Source organism: Micropterus dolomieu, linkage group LG15 (assembly GCF_021292245.1).
Source record: "Micropterus dolomieu isolate WLL.071019.BEF.003 ecotype Adirondacks linkage group LG15, ASM2129224v1, whole genome shotgun sequence".
NCBI classification, from domain to species: domain Eukaryota; kingdom Metazoa; phylum Chordata; class Actinopteri; order Centrarchiformes; family Centrarchidae; genus Micropterus; species Micropterus dolomieu.
In genome coordinates, this window is record NC_060164.1 from 21,127,401 (window position 1) to 21,147,025 (window position 19,625).

General features: G+C 40.2%; 1 long non-coding RNA gene across 1 annotated transcript in view; it reads left to right on the forward strand.

The window, feature by feature from the left end:
• The window catches only part of LOC123984547, a 26,090-nt gene extending 9,613 nt beyond the window's left edge, over nucleotides 1-16,477 (forward strand). Inside the window, exons 4-5 of the long non-coding RNA XR_006828450.1 lie at nucleotides 4,311-4,482; nucleotides 15,386-16,477. This is a non-coding gene — a long non-coding RNA (uncharacterized LOC123984547). The remainder of the gene's footprint in view (nucleotides 1-4,310; nucleotides 4,483-15,385) is intronic.
• The last annotated feature ends 3,148 nt before the right edge of the window (nucleotides 16,478-19,625 follow it).

Consider the following 19,625-nt stretch of genomic DNA (forward strand, 5'->3'; position numbering starts at 1 on the left):
TGTAGAGTTGCTGTTTATGCCAGTAATTCAACATATTCCCTTTTCTCTACAAGTCAGAATATAGATCTTAATATAACACTTTCTTATTTACAGCAAGTGATATACATGATTATAAAAGTATAACATTTCAAAAGTATAAAATCATTCCAAAAATGTTTCTACAATAAGTGCATATATAAAAACTAATTGTTACTGCATGTGTGTATTTATTTACTGATTGTAGAATATGAGGATCACAGTTGCTTGTTTACATCAAAGTAGGCATAAACCTACTACGCCCAGATTTATTCTGTTGGTCCTGTATATCAAAGCCTCTTCTTTACCTTCTTCAGCTTCTTTAAATCCTTCAGTCACCACTTGCTAAAGCTCTTATAGCCTGATTATTTTGAGATCTTAGGAAACCCACAATATGATTTTTCAGTAATTGTTTTATCCATTCATTCATTTATGACCTTGTCACTTAATCAGCTTAGGATCACAATGGCAGTGGAGCAAGCAAAGCAGCCCAGTTAGCCTTCTCATTTACAACTTTCTCCACCTTCTCATGGAAGATCACAAAGTAACCTCAGGCCAGCAGGTAACAGTAGTTCCTGTCCATACACAACACACACATTTTTGATAGGAAATACATATAGAAACATAATGTTGCCAGGAACAGGCTTTTTATCAACATAATGAAAAAATATTTATGTGGAACACATCTACAAAACATTCGCCGTCAACACTACAACACTACAATATCCGCTCATGGCTACTCAAAACGCTTGGTTTAAGTTAGAGAAAGTTGGTCGTCTTAGTTAAATATGTATATAAAAAAAGTCAGAACTAACTTTAAGAACGTGAGAGGACACGTTGACTTTGAAAGTGGTTTAAACCAAACAGCATGTGGGATGCCAACCACCTGTGCTTTGAAGGTCAAACCGTCCACTGTGACCTCCTCCATCAATAGAGTAGCAACAACACGTCATACTTCCTGGATTGAAAAAGACATTAAAGGTAAATGTAATTCAGACAGTGGAGCAGCATCTAAACTCATATGGTCCTCTCTGATCCTCACCAACTGAAAATGAGCCCAACTGCCATTCAGAAAAAAATACTTACGCTTCCTTTATCAGTGTCTTGTTCTTTTTTTGTGATACCTCAAAGCTGATGACCACATATCAAACTGGTGGTCAATTCTTTCATGGTTCTGCATAAGTGTCAATCTTTGCTCTGTAATAAAATTATTATCATATAGTTATAGAATTGCCATCACTGTCTCTGCAAGGATTAATTTGTGCTTAGTTTCCCTGAGAGTATAGTGGTTTACTCTGAGAGGCCTCAACGAAAAAGTTCAAGACGAGCTGAAAATTATATACAATATGAACTACGACAGACCCAAAGCTTTTTGTACCAGCTCTGGAGGTCATCTCTAGTGAAGACGTGCCTGTCGGCATGCAGGGGGATGATGAGCTTTCACACAAGCAGAAAGGAGGGATTACTGTCAATTGCTTCCAAATTGCAATAATACCCGCTGCCGGGCCACCCACACATGTGCTGAGAGACAAGTGATAAATTGCTACATATGTCCAGTCCACAGTGGCAACTCTTGACACCAGCACACAGCCAACAACATTCTCCATTATTTTATGCTGTGTGACATGTGGAAACAAGTGGCTTTTAACAACAGCTTTTACTATTGAAAATCTAAAATGTTTACTTGGATATGTGTTATGTGTTATCAGGCTAAACATTTTTGTAAATATGATGTATCCATCTATGAAACAGTAGCTTTTAAGGAGCTAAGAGAAACAAGCTGAATTCCTCATGTTTGAATCATTTCACAAATCAAATCTGATCCCACAATCTTATGCTTTGTAACATTTTGCTGTCTGACTTATTCTCTTATTTGGTACAGTCTTAATGAGATATTTACTTTCACCCTATAATTATAACTTTAAAAATTCCAAAAAGATTACTGTTAAACTGAACTATTACATTTTTATCAACATCACAGCGCCCTGTTGTACTGAACAGTACTGTACTAAAGAATTCCACCACGCAAGGAAATTTTTTAGCCAATCAAAATGAATACGGCATATCATATTTTGAAACTAAACCCTTTAATGTGTTCGTGTGTAGGAATACATGGTAATTAGTTTTGATCATATCATTCCTCTGCGTAACCAAGCAGATGGCTAATCCAGTCCCAGTATCTAATCAGAGCAGTCATTCTAATGATAGTATAATTTCATAAGAGGCCTTTGTCTCAGAATATTCAGAAGCAGCATGTGGGAGATCAGGGATATTCATCATCAGCACAGATTGGAAACAGGCTCTAATAAATGACACATTTGCTTCCTGCCTGTCTGTGTTAGAGGAATGGCAGAATGCAGTGAATGTGGTACTAAATGTGGTAGAGTGTGTGTGTGTGTGTGTGTGTGGGGGGGGGGGGGGGGGGGGGGGGGGGGGGGGGGGGGGGGGGGGGGGGGGGGGGGGGGGGGGGGGGGGGGGTAAGGAATGACATGGTTGTGTGTATGGTGTGTGGGTGGATAGCAGCTGCAAGGCTCTCCATGTGCTTTTCTGAATATGTATGTATGCCTGTGTATACTGGTGTGTGTGTGTTTGTGTGTGTGTTGCAGCTTCAGTAGTGAAAGCATCAGAGTTCAGTCAAGTTAATAGACGAGGCATTAATGTAGAATTTACACCTTCAGGTCAGGGCACCAAAAACCTAATCAGAGCTTACAATGCAGCTGGTGGCTCAAAAGTGTGTGTGTGGGTGTGTGTAGTCTCACAGTTGTTTAGCCCATACAGAACTCTTTACTGCTCTAATCATCTCTTTCTTTCTACCTTCTTTCTTCCTTCTTTTTTTTCAATGCTGTAATGATAATGAATGTCTGAGATGTTTCTAATACAAGCAGAAAAAGAGAAACGACACCCATAAAATTAGACGTGGCAATAAAATCCAGCAATACTTCTGTGTGTGCAACGCATGGACACACCAACGCGTGAAAAGATATATTATATACAGCACTGTGGGTAGTCACAGCCCAGCAAAATATATAGACACACAAAGGCAGGATCTTCTATAGCCAACTTAAAGCTCAGAGCTGTTCATCATGTTGGATCTCAGCTCGCTTTTTCCTGCAAACTGCATGTAGCCTGACGTTATGCATCTACCTTGGGAAGGAGTGTCCTGGGGTCAGGAAGTGAATATCACACACACACACACAGACACACGAACACAGATAGACAGTGAATCTCTCCCCGACCTCCTCACTTGCTCTCGCAAACACACAGGTATGCATTAAATTCATTCACCTACACACACACACATTGCGTGTTCCAGCTTTGTATTAGGTTGAGTGAGGGGGCAGGTAGGGTTGTTGAAGCCATAGTCATATTTACATCAGCCAGTGTAATATGATCAATAAAAGCCAACAGGACAGCAGCTAGCCATAACTCATGGCAGGCGGGGAGAACCACAGCTGTTCAGAGTTCATCTTCCTCTGAAGCAACGGGGGAGACCAAGTGAGATGTTAGAGCAGGGACAAAGAAAGAGAGACAATGGGGAAGGAAAAAAGGCAAATAGAAAGAAAAGAGGACATGTAAAGACACACAGAGGGTGACACTAATTCAAGATATACAACATAAAGCTATTTTAGCAGGGAAATAAATTAGGGAAACTGGGAAATAATTATATGTTACCATCAGGGCTGCTATGAAGTCTGTTGATTATTTGTAAAAAAGTCACCATTTCTTGAGCCCAGGGTGACGTCTTCATGTCTTATTTTGTTCAACCAAAAATATTACATTTAAAATGATATAACACAGAAAGACAGCACAATGGAGAAGCCGGAACCACAGAATGTTTGGCATTTTTAACTAATCGACCGTCTAAATAGTTGCTGATTGATACCAACCGACTAGTAGATTAACTGCCAAATTGCTTTAGCTTTTATTTTCATAAATTGACTTTTGGTGGGATGGTATCATAACTATATGATCATATTGTATTGTATATATGTATATATTGCTTATGTTGTCCAAATGAATGATTTCAAGCTAACTGTAGCTAAAAAGTGACAATCAACAGAAGATCAGTTTGATCACTTCATATGTGATTTTGTATGCTTTTACAAAATCATAATGCACTGAATATCTAGATAAGAAAAAATATTTGTATCATAATACCAATTTCAGCTATATCGGCTAACCTTATATCTAGTTTAATAGCTTTTCTTGATCGTTCAAATCTGAATCAGTACAAGTTCAACTCTCACGCATGCCAGTAATCATGTTTTTTTTCTTCCCTTTTTTGGTGAAATTAGGTGTCACGTCTCATTTTGGAACGATGCTCTTCAAATACTTCATCACCGGCCCTCTTAGTTTCACTGCAGACGCTGGCTGACCTCATTGAGTGACCTCACCAATCACAGATCAAAGTTGTCGAGTTTCTGGACGGTCAAGTTAATCAGAGGACCACCCTGAAGAGCCAATCAGGTAACATCTTACTTGACTTAAAGGAATTAGGCTGCTTTTGACGAGCAACTATGTAAGTTTCCTCTTGTGATCCGCGTACATGTTTGAGGTTCTTCTGTTTTCTCTCTGCACGTCAGTGAGTCTGTTTGGGGGGGGACTCAATACTTTGATTTCAGTTGCATCAGTCATTAGCCATTTTGATTTGTTTAATATCGGCTTTAAAGAACATGGTAATGCACGCAAAACAATAGTGACTGGGTCAACTGTAAGGGAAGGAAAATAATTAGAGATAATAAACTTCTGAGAACTGTAACCTCATACTGAAACTTTAAATAATGTCCATACTTTTTATTTTTCATGTTTAGATTACTAAGCATTCACATACAAATCTAGTGTTTGAAATGAATGTTTGAGAACAAATATTCCAGTTGAATTGGAGCCTGACGAGTGTGTGTGCAGTTTGTGTTATGTGTCCATCCATATGTGTATGTGTTCCTAAGAATGGAGGGCTTGTATCACTTGCCCCTTTTTGAGGGGAAGTGACATGAGATACTTAAAGACCAAAATTGCCTCACTTAGCCAAACAAACTGGCTCACTCACACATACAGACTCTCACACACACACACACACACACACACACACACTCACACAGTTCTCTAATGGCCAATAAACTCAGGATGTTCATTCCTCCTCTCAGGCTCACAAAAACTGAACAGCGAAATTATTGAGAGTAAACGGATTCCACTGTAGCTCTGCCTAATGACCACACACACACACACACACAAACACACACACACACACACAAACACACACACACACACACACACACACACACACACACACAAAGTTGGTCAGTGAAGGCTGAAGCCGATAGGATGTACACAATAACCCTAACATGGCTTTTATAAGCCTTCAGCTCTTTTGAAACGACAACGGCTGGGAGAGAACCCAGGCCTGCATATAAAAATACTGAGCTTTCTGGAGCAAGACTTTGAAGTTTTTTTCTGCTTGATCTCAACTGAAGAGACACTCAGAACCACTACAGTTTCATGTGTCCATGCAAACAGAAAGACAAATTACTAGTGAATATGAATATGCATGTGGGTTGCACTTATTTGGAAAGATTAGTGCGAAAAGGTTACACGTTTAGAGATTAATATAAAGTTCAGATTATTGCTCATTATTTCTCCCAACATTACATCTGTCCAATGCACAAATAGTGGCTTACAGATGAAACCCTCAAGTCTACAAGAATTTAGAAAATATAATATTTGATTGAATAAATATTATTTGTCACCTAATTCTGTTTGTCATGATCTAAACAAGATTCCTTAACTTTAAGATAATATTTCCTACTGTACTCTGCACATAAATAATCATATAAACTTTAAACAGAACAAGTACAAAATATAGTCATGGGGTTTTGATGCAGAGACATTGCTCCCAAAAATTTACAGGGTATTTCCTTCCTTGTCCTGATACTCCCATTTGACCCACTTGCAAAATATTGTCCCGTCTCAGCTGGTAAATTCACTTTCCCTCCGAAGGACAATTTTTGCTCTAATCCCTCTACATATTTAAAGAATTCGGTTATTTTATAGAGATGGCTAAAGGGGGGTGTGGGCCATGTACAGTGCAAGTGTATGTGTGTGTGTGTGTGTGTGTGTGTGTGTGTGTGTGTGGGAGAGAGAATCCAACCCCCCAATTCTTCTAATGGTTTCTTTCGGGACCATATGTCCTTTGCGTCAGCACAGCAGCAGTACAGCCTCTACAGTTACAGTCGGGTTCGGTGTGAAAGACAGACATGTTGTATAATAGAAGGTGGGAGGTGGAGGGCATTAAGTTGTGTGTGTGTGTGAGAGAGTGTGTGTGAGTGGGGTGGGGGGCAGAGCGTTTTTGAAGAAGCAGATCTCTCCGTATTGCCTTACCATCAATAAATCTAGGAGCTCACTATAGTGCTGACATAAATTAGCCTGCACCCCCAACCCACCCACCTATCTAAAACCCAAGTCCAACCTCAACCTTTTGTTAAACACACTCAGTCACAAACACATGCAGAGCTGATACACCCTCTACTACTACTCAAATTTTGCAACTTTACATCAGTAGGTGACACGCTCTCTACATGCAAAAGTACAGTCACAAGCAAACACATGCATTCATTCACACCTTGCACATAGACTCACACACAGCAACACAGACACCAACAGAGCTTTGGGTAATTAGTAGTCGTTCTCAGTGGAGAGTGCGTTTCCTCCTCAGGGTCACTGATAGCAAAACGGCTGTTAAACTTTATATTCCCTGATGGGGCGGAAAAGAGAGCAAAACAGAAGGAGACTACACATCCTACAGAACTCATTAACACCATGCTCTGTGTGTTTGCTGTCTGGGTGGTGTTTCCATGGGCAGGCCAAGTCTTGTAAAGGTGAAAGGATACTCTTTAACCTCAAGACCGAGCATTAACACTCCACACTGTATTTTTCAGGACAACAAAGACAATATGTGCGTTTCATAAAGATAAAGAACTCTGTATTGTCTCACAGATGGCTCACTTCCTCAACAATCTGGGGAATCAAAGAATTGTTTGGAGGTGTATGTAAGTAAAAAAAATTAAATTAAAATTATTATATGCACAATCTCCTGTGATGAGACTGTCCAGTCAAGTCGTTTGACTTCTTTGACATTAAAAACACCATTTTCCACAATTTTCTGATATGTTATGCACCAAACGATGAAACAATTGATCAAATATTTGGCAGATTAATCAATTATGAAGAAAATTTTTTGTTGCTGCCCTAAAAGAAACAGTTTATCAGTTTAACAGTTTAATCTGACCAGTACAAAATATTTCAATTAGTACAGTAAAATGCTTTGTGTGTTATAAGGAGTGCAAAATATAATTATTCTGTACTTTTTAACAACACTTAAGCAACAATTAGGCATTTATTTTGTGTGTAATTGCCAGCAGAGTTTTTAAAAAACGCCTTGGAATGACATTGAAATTATTAGAGTTTTAATGAATGATAATAGGTATAGGTATTTATGATGGGTTTTTGATGGGTTATCTGTTAAATGCTAACAAAACAGAAGAAATACTAATTATTCTATAATAACTAGAGTAAAACTGACACAAACTGTTATAGTAAGAAGAAAGAAATACTGGCAAAATATAAATTAATAATTCCTTCGGCATTCACATGTATACACACTGGTTCACTCTACGTGTCAAATGATTTTCCTGTTTACAAAAAGAGGGATGTGGGAGATTTTAATGGACTCAGCAAAAAAAAAGCTGCTCTGAGGCACATTTGAAAACACACACACTTTTGGTGAATTAAAGAGATTCTGTAGATAGCTCTGAAAGCTTATCCTGTGCACCTCAGCAGATTCTGAAGCCCTTTTTCTTATGTGATCATTTTAGGTAATTTAATAAATTCCCAGCGCTCTGTATGGAATTATAAGAAGCTAGACTTTGGTCAGAGGAGAGCTTTTAAGAAACCAGGGAACGTACATCAGAGGCCCAGCAGTCAATGGTAATGTAATGAACGTTTACATTTACCTGCCTCTCACCTTTCCTGTTGGTATATATTCACAATCTAAACTGCACTCGTCAAAGCACCCGTCCAGTTTGTTTTCATAAATATACTGTATCAATTTTTTCCCCTCATCTAGCACCTCCACTATCCTGCCTTGAAAATGAAATATTTGGTGTTTCAGTGAGGTGGTTGGTGTGTGTGTGTGTGTGTGTGTGTGTGTGTGCGTGTGTGTGTGTGTGAAGGGGGGAAGAGGGCTGGTTACGATGCCAGAACTAGCACTTTTGGTTGGAAAAAATGGGTCTGAGTTTTCGTCAGACGTGCAGCGCAGACAGACAGGGCAAAGGAAAGGCTTTTTGAAAGTGCAGTCCAAGAGCAACAGAAAACACTCCCTCTTGACCGTGTGGTCAAAAATGGGTGTAGAGGGAGAGGCAGCATCTGGCGCGTCGCCCAAGAGAAAAGGGGGAGCAAATATGCCCGCCTCAGCCTGCAATGCGTCCCCTCTGCTGCCAGCTGCAGGCTGTGGGTATATGGTAGGGCCAAGAGGGAAAGACAGGCAGACAGATAATAAGCGCATCAGTGAGAAAGACAGGCAGACGGAGAGACGGAATCATGTATAAAAGCGCCAGGGAGGAGGATAGTGAGAAGCATGGAGGCATATCATGAACAAGGTCAGAAAGACACCGCTTGGAAGAACAGGAAATGATACAGGATATATCCTCTCTTTCTCCCTCTCTCTGCACTCTCAGAGGCCTGTGCTGTAAGTGACAGGGCTGCAGAGGGAAGTTGACATTGCCGAAGTATGAATTTCACCCGTTTGTGTTTTGCGGAAAACACAGAATCGGGGGCTGTCTGTCTGGATCAGCGAATGGGGGCCTTGACCCTTGAATGTCCCCTCTGGAGCAGACGGCAGGGTTTTATTGGCCAGTCAGATGCAATTTATTAAACACTACGCAACTCTATTCTCGGCTTTTGAGTTAGTCTTTCCAAATGTGGTTGTGATATGCATTTGGACGTGGATATGAAAGATATTACTGCTTTTTCTGTGGCCACTGATGGCCTCTTACTTTAGATACATGCTGTATTTCCTCACAGTGTGTTTTGATAAACTAGCATGTATGATAACCTAAAATACAGATGCTTATATAAAAAAGTACATGTTGAAACACGTTTTATGTTTTAACCCCCTCTGATACTTTTCAGCTCAGAATGAAACCAACATGTAGTAAGAGAGAGAAAAATTCACCTAGGGCAGATTTCTCATATGTACGGATTTCTTGGAAAGTAACAGAGGACTTTTGTCTCAAACAAGACAAACAGATGCATCGAACATGATACATCCTTTAGTACAAAGTGCAAACTAAAGACCGCGCAAAAAGACAATCTAAACAAACAATACGCATACAGTATGCAAGTTTATCAATCTGCGTACACAAGTAAATTTACATACACATATACATACTTAAAGAACGGTAAGTAATACAATATGCTCAGCTACGGAGTAGATGGGTAAAGTGAGACCTTCCTGTAATCAAAAGAAACAGCGTGCTACAATAAAGGCTGTTTTGAAACGGTCTGTGACCTGAGGGATGGATCCCTCTGTTGGAATGAGGAAGAGAAAACGGACACTACACTGTGTGTTGCAGAAAGAGTAGAATATTATAAAGTGGAACAGAGCAGCAGAGAAGTGGCTGGCTGCACAATCTTAGTGACATTGTGTTGTGTTGAGTTGAGATCGCTTTTCTAGTCTTCCTTTGTATTCTTCTCTATTCGCCTCTCTTCTTTTGTCTTCTCTTCTCTCCTGAAATTGCAGGGTGCAGTGTGTTTGTGAGTCTCTTGGGTCACATCCATCAGTTGAATGGATAGAGGGTATGCAACTGCAGTGCTACAGTGAAAGGAGGGCAGGGTGTATTCCCTTTCCAAAATCCACAGAAACACCAGTCTGGAATCAATCTGCTATTATACTAAAGCACACACGAACACACACATTTTAATCTTTAACCCTGGTGTGGCCCGTGCTACTTTTCTTCCCTGTAAGTTTATGCTTTGTAATGTTGTATCAGGTCTGGGATACGCTTCTCCGCTACATCTCTGGCTTCACCTGCTGCTGAAGCTCTTTACCAGAGCACTGGGAGTTAACTGCTGCCATAAATGGTCAAAGGAGTGTGCGCAACGATCTGCAGGGCAGCGCAGGGCAAAGATATATCTGACAGGAAAAGAGCAAATCTCCCCTCCATGCTACCTGCTGTAAAAAGTCATGTTTCAGCGGATCAGAGACAAGTTGATTTTAGAAAAATAAAGGACTAAATTAAGAGAAATGTGTCCGTGCCAACCACCGTCTCAAAAATAGGTTACACATGGACAGAGCATTTACAACATGATATAAATCTACTCAGAGTGAAAGAGCATCAAATTAATTTCTAATTTGTGAAGCCACCAAGTATTAGATTTGATGTAACTTTCCTTTTTTGAGGCTTATTAACGTGGGAAGATATATCGATCTAACCAGAAAACAATAGAATTAGGCAATGTAGGAGAGTTTGACATGATTACTTGCAATGCATAGGTGGTGATATAAACAGAATATGTTCAGAGGCCTCATTCATAAAGTATGAGATTTTGTCTTCAGTTTCTTTCTCTCACTATCATTTGTAATAATATTCAGTCCTCCTTAATAAATACTGTATCTTAAACACATTTATTAAGCTTGTTTCATTTCTTTTCCCCAATGGACTTAACAACAACCCATAGTAAAGGTATTTAGTCAGTTTATTTTTTCACCATACGCTAGGTGTTGACCTAGAGTGGTTAATATTTTTATGTGAAACTCCATTGTCTTCATTAACACTCTTCTAAATAAATCATTCCTATGATTGCTCTCAATGACAAGACCAGCAAGTAAAAAAGCTTCTGGTGTCAGTAATAATTGCAGTGCAGAGTTTGACTTACAACACTGCATGCAGTATCACTATTACAAATGAGAAAGTTATGTCTCATGATTGATGTTTCTTTTATACAAGCAGAACTTTTGGACTGATGATGGCACTAAAGAAAAGCTCTGAGAGTGGCCATGACGCTACATGGACAAAAAAGAAACAGATGATTGTGCTTTTGATTTCAATTCACATGTTTGTGGTGGCCAACAGCTATCATTGCTGATGCTGCTTAGTATTAACACCAAGCCAAAGTGGACAATTAGGTCAAAGACACCTCTGTATAGCCTATAAAAGAGGAATTATTCTTTAATTCTAAAATGCTCTGGACCAGTCCAATCCAGATTTCTCTATCAACCATCAGGCAGTGACTCAGGTTGAGATTCCAGGGCCATAACACTCCAGTAAATGAACAGACAGCGTATTGTTCCTCTGTGGCTCTTTGCTGCCTCACCTCTGCCTCTGCCTGCTTAATTAAAGGTTAATTGCGTAGAGTAAGTATGCACCTCCTGCGAACGGTCCACATTTCTCTTTCCTTCTACGCAGAGTCCAGTTAGTGTGTTGGGTGGGTAGGATATCTGGAATTTATCAGCTTGTTCAGGAAATGAGAGCCAATCTTTACCTAACTCAGTGTGTGAGCAGGTACAAAATCAACATATGGGAGTGTGCGAAGTGTGTGTTCGCACATAAGCATGCACACACACCACACACAGAAGAATTTAGCACTCCCTCCGTCATTTTTAATCAAGAATATGATCCCTTATCCCATCTGGGTTTTCTGACTTGGTGGGCTGCAGCACGCACACATCCGTTTATTAAAGGGCTGAGAAACACACACACACACACACGCACACACACACACACACACGCACACACACATAACATACATACATATGCAAACATGGATAGACAATCTGTGGGGTTGCTGAGACCACCAACTGTATGCTGGGAGTATGTTGTGAGTTTGGTCTTAGCCTTAGAGCAGATGGTACTACTCTTGTATTCGACAGGGGTAGCCACTGAAGGAGCCGCTCTGACACAAACACACACACACACACACACATACATTCAGTAACTGTCTTGGTTTCTAAAAACAATTGTTGTCAAAGAATTAGCACAAAAGCTATGCAATGGGCATGTAGTGGGAGATAATGGAGTCCTGGTATATTTTTTAGTACAATTTTATGAACCATGATATTCAGTGTGTGCGTGTGAGTGTGTCTTCCTGTCTCTTGTCTTTGTTCTCTTTCGGGTTGATTTAGTCAAGTAAATCCTTGTCCTACTGTCAGATGCCTCCTTATCACATCGTGATCCCCTCATCTCATTTACTGAATTGGCCTGTATGTGTGTGTGTGTGTGTGTGTGTGTGTGTGTGTGTGTGCGTGCGTGTGTGTACGAGGACAGAGGTCAATAAGATAACATTTGGTGGACCACCTGCCAGGAAGCTCAGTTTGCTAAATACAAAGTCTCATCTAACCCATCTAACTCTGTGTATGTGTGTGTGTGTGTATGTGTTGGGGGTTTACCGTTCACCTGAACAACTGAGGTGCAAAAGTATTTGATTACTGATAATGTTATAGCACAAGAACCGTGAAAAGACAAAGAAGCAGTGAATTTCTTTTACCAGTACAAGTCCATCACAAAGACATGTGAATACACATCAAAAACAATTTCTTTGCACCCACATGTCCTCTCATCCCTCTTAAGAGTTACACTACCAGAAATTCCAACTCTTAGTCTAACTTCAACTTAAAAACAGTGAAGACCTAAATGAAACCAAATTATAGAAGCCATCTTCTTCTTATCAAGTTCTCAAAGCTAAGGCTAAATGGGGTCTATGACAGGAACACACAGCCACATGTCACCTTTGCTTATCATTAGTCCAGTGCCAGAAGGAAAGTGTTACTATTGGAGTGGACATTAACAAGTTCTGCTACCAGCTCACTGCCTCATAACCTGGAGGAGAGGGGTGTCTACATCATTAGCTTTAACTAGCTACATTGATAGCAACTCACAGGGTGGTTCACACACAGAAACAGAGAGAGAGAAAGAGGGACAGGTACAGATAGAGAAAGAGTGAAACAGAGGATTAAAATGAATTGTCCATAATAGTTGTTCTTTTGTGGGTCATGTGAGGCCATTCAGCTAAAAAACAAAATAAAATACAAACTCTTTATGAAAAAATCTGAGTTCTTATCCACAAGAGATTAAAGGTGGACTGCACACATTTTTACTGTGTGTGTGTGTGCATGCACTTGCAATGTATAGGTGTGTCTGTGCACGTGCCCCACAACCAGAGAGGAATTTTAATTGTCTGAGACAAAGGAGGATTTAATTTTTTCCCAGTACATCTATCTTTCACTCCTTCACTCTCCTTGCTTCTTTTTTTTCCATCGTCCTTTCTTCCATGAAACAATAAAATCGTCTGGCCTCTAAGTTATGGAGAGCTTTTGAAGTGGCTGGAGGAGCCAGTAAATTTAGTGGGCACCTTTGGGAGCCAGTTCAGTGGTGCAGTGGCTGTACCTATATTTCAAGTGTGCAAGTGTGTGTGTGTGTGTGTGTGTGTGTGTGTGTGTGTGTGTGTGTGTGTGTTTGCATGTGCCTCCATTTCTGCGTGTGACACAAATGTGCTTAGATTTGGTGTGTGCACGAGTGTGTGTGTGTGTGTGTGCATGTGTAATTGTTCGTGTGGCTCTCTATTTCATAGTCACACTGATTTGTGGCCGTCTACATCAGGTTTCCCAGGACACAGTAAATCCTGCTGGACAAACTACATTTGAGAATGCATGTGTTTGCGTATGAGTGTGTGTTTGAACTTGCATGAGACTTATGTATTGTGGATACTGGGCCGTCTTTGACCATCTGTGGCCAGACATTGGCCATAGTTTTCGCATTTGTATTTGGTACTACCGGTGCTAGTTGGCCTTTATTTAAGGTTGTTCAGCACAGTGACTCTGTGGCAGAGGCAATTGATAAAATAAATCTCCACTTCTGCCTTCACTTTTCTTTTTTCACAAGAAAGAGAAGACCAGCGCAAAGAAAAGCAAAAATTTACAGTGCTAGTTGCAACTCCGCCCATCACCTATTCTCCATTTGTATTGCAAGGATAGTACAAGACAAATTAATGCGTGTTCAATTATTATAGTCACAGAAAATATGTGCTTTGTGGTGTGGTTAAGTGCACTTTCTAATAGAAGACACGAGGCAACATAAAGAGGATAACCTTAGTTTTTTATCACCACTTACGTCAGCTTGGTGCATCTGGGCACCGACCCATTCTAGACTGGTGACTCGATCCCTTCTTTAAACACCCCCTCGCAACCCCACGCCAAGTCACACAGGAGTTACAGCACCACCAAAACCTTCTGCCTCACTTTCTAGACAGTAACACTGTAGCTCCACATAGCTCTAAACAATCTCAGTTTAGAGATATCTCAATCCTAGCTAGTGTTATTATTGTGACTGAAAGCACTTGCTAAACTGTTAAGTGACCAATGTGTCAGGTTCCGGTCTGTGAAGGCCCATCAACAACAACATGAAAATTAAGCAAACCAACACCATTCAGGGACAGAAGATCCCAGGTCAGTAACTTGAATCATGTTTCTAAGAATAACGGGTGGGTATTGTGATCACAATTCTAAGAAGCAAAGATTTGCATTAAATCCAGAATCAGGCAGCCCTATATGAAGAAAACATTATCGTATCCTGTTACCCAAAAATATATCATATAAGCTACAGCCACACACTTAGACTACATTTAGTAAACTAATATGGAGTTCACTGTCTTGTTCAAAGGCACGTCAGCAAACACATATGGTTGTTGTGGCCCACTAAGCCTTTGTCCTTTGGATGTCTTGAACAGCTTGTCCAATCTGCCAACCAAACTCAGTTACCTCCATTCACCAGATCCACATGATTCACTTGCTGCACTGCACAACCGAAAACCAGGTTCCCACTAATCCTCCATAACTTTAACCATCCAAACCCTCTGTCTGCAGCTTCCTCGTTTGTGATTGTCTGTCTCCTTATATCTACATTATCGAATGCTGATTTGGAAAAATGCACAAGATCTGTGCTCTCCCAGTATACCCTATTGTATGTACAGTGTTGAAAAAGTTTGATCCTTTAAAAAAAAAATGCTTCTTTTAAGCAATATTGGCACTGTGTTTTATTACATCCATCTCTAGGCCATCCCTCTATTCATCTGTTGCATCCCAGTTCATTCATTGTGATACAACATGGACTTACAATACTCAGCAGCAAATGTAGCATGGTTTGGTAACGTTGGAAATGTGGACACAGAAAATAAAGAAAGATGTAGACACAAAATATGATATGCAGCAGGTGGAAATTAATATCTTTGTTTTTTAATACAACTTCTATCTCTGCTCCTGTCTGTCTTTTTCTTCCCTCCCTCCATCCCTGTCTCCCTCTTTCTTTCTCCCTTTCTCTCTCAGTTTTCCTAGACACCTGTGCAGGTCTAGTGTTTCAGCCGAGTCCCTGAAAAATAAATGTGGAGCTCCAATCTCTTAATCCACTCGGCTCCACGCAGCCACGTCACATGACACCACCACGGCCGTCCTGATGCCCAGACAACATCGGAGGGAGAGATTGTTTTGTCTGTGTGTGAGTCTTTAAAGGAGAGAGGAGAGAGAGCCAATGAAAGAGAAGGCATCAAGAAAGTATGGGAGCGCCAGCGTAAACTGGGGTCTGTGTTTGCATGTTAATATATACCGGTAGTTGTTCTGTCCCGTTTACATTTGTTTGTTTGAGTGTCTGCATATTGTATACATTGTAGAAGAGGAACTGAAGTTGGGGAAGGGGGAGGTAGACAAATCTTTTTTTCATTCAAATCAAGGTCCTGTGATGGGCGTGTGTGTGTGTGTATGTGTGTGTTTTGGGATGATACCCTATCCACAGCAATCAGTCTGACCTCCACTCTGGAGTGAACTGCTCTCAATGATTAATGGATCTGCCTCCGTGCTCAGTCGCCAAGGCAACCCGAAACCCGATAGCCCTCAGGAATTCGCTAGCTCGCCCTCAAAGTTAGGCTGTGTGTATGTGTGCATGTGTTTGTGTGTGTGTGTGTGTGTGTGTGTTGCTAGGCGGTGGGTGGGAGACGTGAGGTTAAATGTAACTCTTTGGAAAGATGGAGTTAGTTGTAAAGGTGGAAGAGGAGGAGAGAGAGAGGTCCGATTAAGTCAATACAACAGTGTGAAGACAGTTCTACATTATTCAGTCCTTCATTGTTTCTTTAAATTTATCATGGATTTTAATGTTCTGTCATTTCAGTCTAAACATGTGTTTCCAGCACCCTTTGTCTTATCGTGTTAGGCCAATGGCATCATGTATAGTAGCATGTAAAATCACACCATCGTCTCAGGCAGCCTCCTAAAGTGACATGTGGTTTTAATTACCATTATTCGCTGGTTATTGCTCTATATTTTGCGTCAACTAGTAATTTATACAACCAAGCCCAAGTCAAAATTAAGCATTGGGCGGGCCCTCGCACGTATGGCACGTCGAGGTGTGAGGCAGCCGCGTTTCAGATTCTGGAGCTCTGCTGGTGCAGCTGTGAATTTGCTACGTGCTTCGGACGCTGCACAAATGTGTTAATCATCACTTCCTGTGTCCCCTTTGTGGCGCTACATAGCACTTGGAGCTATGACTATAACTGAATATTGGCATGTAGATGTGTTCGGGGTGGGACAGTTATCAAGCACATTGACGAAAACTCACAGATAGCACAACTTTTCATCGTCAATGCCTTTAGAATGAACGGTAGAAAATGTAAGTCGATGTGTAAGTTGAGTTTTCGAGTATGTTTAGGCCCCCAAAATTGAGGTTACTTTGCAGAAAAAAATTAAAAAATTAAAAAATAATAATAATAATCCCTTCAGTTTCAATAGGGACTGCACATGTTTTGTGCTCAGGCCCTAATTAGTAATTGTGCACGAATATGTGCATTTGTCTATATGTATTGTTACTGCCTATTTGTCTGTGTGTAGAAGGTTTTGTGCGAGACCTTTTGTCCATCTGAATCCACTGATGAGTAAATCCATGTTAACAAGATGGCAGCTCTTAAATTGAAGTGCTGCAGCTGAGCTTGTGCACTGTGTGCTTGACAGACTAACTTAACAACGCTCCAATGTTATTTTCTAAAGGGCCACTTAACACTTTATTGATCTGGAGACCATGTGGACTCATTAGATGAAGACTTCGGGTTAGCACGGCATACATGTGGCACAGTCCGATGCTGGAATCACACTGAAAAATTTTCACTTTTTAATTTAATGAGTAAAAAGTCCATTTCTATCCTTAGATCCAAAATGGGGCACACAAAGCAGCTCAGCTGTAGTTATGGTGAGTTGATTAAGAGCCACAGTGTTTTAAATGTAAAGGTGTTCATGCATAAAATTTCTGAGCTTTTCAACATTGAAACATCTTAGGCTGTTAAACTGTCCATCTCTTAAATTAGGGGCTGAGTATCTTTAGTGTATCGGCTCTCAGATAAAACTTGCATGTGACTAATGGCTGAATGGAAGTGTTTGTGTGTGTGTGTGTGGATGGGTATCTTGTATCAATGCCACTGTGTTAGCTAAAGGATGAATCTCCAGCAGGAAACCACACAGACAACACGCTTAAACTCTTTTCCCTTTCACTGATGGAAATGCCATCCCTGTGTGTGTGTGTGTGTGATTAAGTGAAATTGAGAAAATGACAGAGAGAGAGAAGGTACTTATATGTGCATTGTAAAGCAATTGTATGTAAGTACTGTAACTAGCACTCTCAGTTTTAGGTACCGTAATCCCATCTGGGATGGAAAACAGTTCCACAGCACGCCTGTGAAAAAAAGTCAACTTTGTGATTTCCTCTTCCTTTGTCTTCGGAAAACTCAACACTGTGGACTTCACCTCAGTCTCTAGGACTTGTAATGAAACATGTGCAACCAATTTGACTATAGAATTAGCATTTTGGCTAAGAGAAAGAAACAATTCACAAGAACAAAGAAATTAGGTAATTTACATGGTAATACTTCGGCTGAAATAAGCTTCTGTTGTTTGGCAGATCTTTGTGGTTATTAATTCTGGGGGATTATAAAGTATGCACACCTCCCAAAGAGATTAGAATATTCTTACAAAAAGCAACAAACTAGCTAAAAGTCATATCATTAGGATTTCTTTGATTAGTTAAAGAACAAAAACAACCAAAAAGATTTAAAAACATGTTTCTACTGACATATACTGATAGGACGGCGGTGGTGGGAGTGTGACAGTGAGTATGTTGCTGTCTGGGTCTATGTGTGTATGTGCTGAGTGACAGACGCATCGGGGGTATCTGTGACAGTGTGTCAGGCATGTCAACCCAGCCTGACCTGGTCTGCTTTGGCCCTCTTGGTCCCTTAGCACACGCGCGCGCACACACACACGATTTGACAGGTAGACTTTTGCTGCCTTGCCAATGGGATGCTGCTGTTAGTGTAATCAACTGATTTTCATTTGCTGAATGATTTTCTGATACCAGTATAATGCTTAAACTCATGAATGTCACCCTGACTTTAAGCAGACCATCAAAAAACTGTTGAAAGGACAACTTGTATTGGATGATATACTGTCTGACAGGCTTGAAATGTAGATGATTATTTATGTGCATTTCTGTTTATTTTTTAACCAGGCAGGTAGATATATTTATCACAACCTGGCCAAATATAAATAGCCAACCACTTCCTGACAACAGGAGTACACACAAACACAAACATTCAGTTTTTCAGAAATATGCAGGATTAGCCCAATATAGTAGTTTTACCTTGAGTCACTCAAAAGTAAAATGAATGGGAAATGTTGTTGTCAGCCTTGCTTTTTAGCATTAAAACCATGAGCTTTTGTTTTCAGGAAGATTTGTTCAAATTAAGTAAAGTTACAGTTTTCTTCAATTGCTAACCTGCATTGGTCAAAACTGAAGTCACATTGTCAAAACTCTTCACCCAGTCAGTGAAACAGAAGTGTATGTGGACCAAACTGTGAATTATTTTTCACTGCTTTCACACAAAATGCATTCAATGGCTACTTTCTCCAAAATCCATGAACTCTTTTCTCATTACTACTTCATCACCTGCAAATCTCTATATATTTGCAGCACATTTTTCAAATGCTAAAACACTTTGTCCAAAACTGTTAAGATCACATTCAAAACAGAATGATTGCAAATATCCAGCATTTTTGCAGTAACCAGACTGAAATATCTAGAAAATCTAAGCAGAACATTTACATACATTTTATGTTTACGTCTATGTGCGTAGAGACGTGTGCACTGAAATTTTAGGAATTTTTTTTACAAGTAAATTACTGAATGCAGTGATGTAGAAAAAAATAAAGGATATTGAAGGAAATTTCTGCATTTTTGATTCATTCTTGTTACATATACTATAGTAGCTACACTCAATAAGGTGAAAATATGTTATTCTTACAGTTTTTCTCAGTTGCTTTATGTAACATTTGCAAAACTATTTGTAGGGCGGTCCCGACTAAGGATTTACATAGTCGAATCGTCAAGTCCTGCCTATAGTTGACTGATAGTCGAATCATGTGTGTTTTTGTGAGCGCTGATTGCGATCCGGGGTGAGGAGGGTGGGGGGTCACATACAGTAGCTCCGCTGTAATCTTGAGAAGCTGCAGAGCTGCAGTCTCTATTCATTCA